Genomic DNA, 3,720 nt, shown 5'->3' with positions numbered 1-3,720 from the left:
CCACCTTCTGGCCAGTTCTAGAATTCCGGGAGCCTGAGTCCAGGAGTCCTGTGCCCATCACTAAATGCAGGCTCTAAAAAAGAAAGAGCAGGTGCCCTAGCACAGGCCTGTAGTCCCATCATGTGACACTCAGATTAAGAGTTCAAGGTCATTCTTGGCTACATAGTGAGTTTGAGGCCAGATTGGGCTACAAGAGAGTCTCCAAAAAAATAAAGTGTTTTACCAACCCCATACACTATTGTGGATGCCAAGAAGTGCATGCTGAAAGGAGCCTGATATGGCTGCCTCCTGAGAGGCCCTGCCAGAGCCTTACAAATACAGAGGCAGATGCTCACAGCAAACCATTGGACTGAGTGTGGGATCCCCAATAGAGGAGTTAGAGAAAGAACTGAAAGAGTTGAAGGGGTTTGCAACCCCATAGGAAGAACAACAGTATCAACCAACCAGACCCCTTGGAGCTCCCAGGAACTAAGCCATCAACAAAGGAGTACACATGGCTCCAGCTGCATATATTGCAGAGGATGGCCTTATCATGTATCAATGGGAAGAGAGGTCTCTGGTCCTATGAAGGCTCGATAGATGCCCCAGTGTAGGAGAACTAAGGGCAGGGAGGTGGGAGTGGGTGGATGAGTGGAAGAACACCCTCATAGAAGCAGGGGGAGGGAGGATGGGATAGGGGGTTTCTGGGAAGGGGGGAACTGGGAAAGGGGATAACATTTGAAATGTAAATAAAGAAAATACCCAATAAAAAATAAAATGTTCTGAAAGATGAGAGTGTATAAAAATGGAAGAATATATACTAACAACAGCAACAATGCTGAGAACGGTAAACTCGAGAGTCTGACCACGACATCATTATTGTTTACTGCTGTTGCTTTGATGATTATGATAAAATCACAGTCTCTCAATTATAGATCACTCACCAGAATAATCTTTACAGACAGGGATTCAGAACTCATTGTCATCTCTTAAAAGTTCTTCCAATGATGTACAGATAGGTGGGACAATGTGCCCAAGGCCATGGAATTGGTATATGGAACAACCTGGACCCCAGCCCAGGCCGAATGGCTCTGACTATGCCCCCTCACCTGGCTCCTCACATGCAGAGAAAGCAGCCCCAACACATCAGTGCACATCTTCCTAGATACCCTTTGTGTCTGATGTGTCTTCTCTTTGTGTTGTGCTTCTCTTCAGGTGACTGCTTCTGAGCCTCCCCCCACCCCCAAGCATGCCCATGTGTGGGAATCAATGTTCTAGGACATAATGGCACTGTTCCTAGGGTCCTGGGTGCCCAGAGCAGACCCCAAAGCTTGCAAGGCCCCAGCCTTCTCTTCTGAATGAAAGGGTCTCTTCTGGGTTGAGGCCCTGAGTCAGGTCTAAAGAAAAGAAAGGGCAGTTTTGGGCTGGGGAAAGAGCCCAGGGATGGGAATTGCTGCCCGGATCCCAGCCTAGCTTCCACTCCAGTCCCTGCCCGTGAGCCAGGCACATTTCCCAGTCCCATCTGACCCTCTTTGCTGTGACAGCTGAGAATAGACCCTAGTAAGGATCCAATAGGAACACTGGGAAAGGCTGGACCCAGAGAGGGTGAATGGCTTGCCCAGTTCCACAGAGATCACAGGGCCAGGGTGAGAAGTTAGCTCACAGCTGCCCAGCTGGGGCTTCCTGCTGTACCCCAGGATAGCCCACATCTTTCTTGTCTGCTAACAGAACCCAGACAGAACCTCCTATAACCCAGACCTTTGCTCTGGGTCTGAGATGAACCCAAAGTGACCAGAGCTCTGCTTCTTCTGTTCTCTCCCTCCCTCTGGAAGAGACACTTCCTGTGTCCCGGGGCTGGCAACCAGTCTCTCGGAGGGAGGTGGCCTGGGAGCTGGGAGAGAAGGTTCTGTGGTTACTTTATAGTCACAGCTGTGGAAATGGTGTCAGTGGGGGGATTGTTGGGGTGGGGGATGCGCTCAGTGACGTTGCCACCTGGGTCCCTTTCCTTACCTCCATGATGTAGGTGACAGTGGATAGGCAGTGGTCCAGCTGCCCCACCCCCATGACTTTTCCCCTGGAGAACTCTGGTTCCTAACCCATTCCCTCCTCTGCAGTGGAAGTGGGAAGAGGAGCCCCCAAGACAGGGAGCTTCTAGGGCTGAGAGCATTGTTCCTAGAGTCTGGGCATCTCAGCTCCAAAGCACAGGTCCTAGAAAAGGACAATGGACTTCGTAGCATTAAGTACCCAACTGCTAGGCACTCCTTGGGGGCTGTTTGTTAGGGAAAACAGCAGCAAGATTGTGGCCTAGGAAGCTTCAGCCAAGTATAGGAAACTCTGTCTTCGCTCTCGCAGGTGACTACCAAGGGCATCAGAACAAGACGGCAGGTCCTTAGCAGTGCTGAGGGCTCTTCACAGGAGCCTATGACCCCTGCCTCTCTTGAGCCTTTTGAGTTCTCCCCGCCTTATCCTTTCTTTCTCCCCTTTTTTCTGGTTCCCAGGGGCCTCTCTTGGGAGGCCTGGCTATTGAGATCTGAAAGCTCCCCTGAACCCATAGGCAGAGGGATAGGGAAGGGGGTGCGTATTGCTGCTCCAGGGACATGAGCTGAAGCTGATTTAGATTCATTTCACAGTGTGCAGTGTGTGGTGTGGAGGATGCCCCCCTCCCCGTCAGCATTTTGACAGCCTGGGGTAGGAGGGAGAGAAAGGACCATGAGACCAAAGATGTATGATGCCCTGGCCCCACCAAGGGAGAGCTTGTCAAGTTTGTACTCTCTCTATCATACCATGCTTCTGTCTGCTTTGATTACCTCTTCCAGGAAGTCCTCTCTGACTGTCCCATAGGCTCCTCTGGGACCCTAGGGATTTGGATGGTGTCACCCCCTTCCTCTGTACCCCAAGCCTAGAATCGTGTTGCTCCTTGGGAGGCAACCTCTATTGTGGTCTCCACCACCCAGGGCATTTACATGGAGAATGTCCTTGGGCCATGCCTCTGGTACACCTCTACCACTAGGCTCAAATCACAAGCTCAAAGCACCTATGGAAGACCCTAAGGCAGCATTTCTCAACCTGGGAGTCATGACCCCTTGGGGGTCAAATGACACTTTCATAGGGATCACCTAAGACCATTGGAAGACACAAGTATTATTATGATTCTTAACAGTAGAAAATTACAGTTATGAAGTAGTAAGGGAAATAATTTTGTGGTTGGGGTCCCACAACATGAGGGACTGTACTAAAGGGTGACAGGGTTAGGAAGGCTGAGAACCACTGTTCTAGGTCTCTCGGGGTAGTCAAGAGCTCCCTAGGCCTCTGTCTGTTGTGTTCAGTGCTAAGGAAAGGGGGGCCTCAGAAAGTTCCAGGCTTCCTTCCGCAGAGACCCAGGCTAGACCCAAAGGCAGCATATTTTCAAGATACACTGATACATTGAGAATATCAATGGGGATGGCGCACGCCTTTAATCCCAGCACTCAGGAGGCAGAGGCAGGAAGATCTCTGTGAATTTGAGAGCAGCCTGGTCTACAGAATGAATTCCAGGAGAGCCAGGGCTACACAGAGAAACACCTGCCTCAAAAATAAATAAATAAATAAATAAATAAATAAATAAATAAATAAATAAATAAAAGAAGTAATGGGGGGCTGTAATACAGGCCCCTGTGACCCTGAGGGACAATCCACTCAGGACTAGAGTTGTTGTAAAGAGACAAACGGTTTATTCAGGGAGGGGGAAGCATAAGCCAAAAG

The sequence above is a fragment of the Mus caroli genome, unplaced genomic scaffold, assembly GCF_978045245.1.
Source record: "Mus caroli unplaced genomic scaffold, Mus_caroli_1 scaffold_11, whole genome shotgun sequence".
Taxonomy (NCBI): Eukaryota; Metazoa; Chordata; class Mammalia; order Rodentia; family Muridae; genus Mus; species Mus caroli.
Note: the sequence above shows the minus strand (reverse complement) of the source record.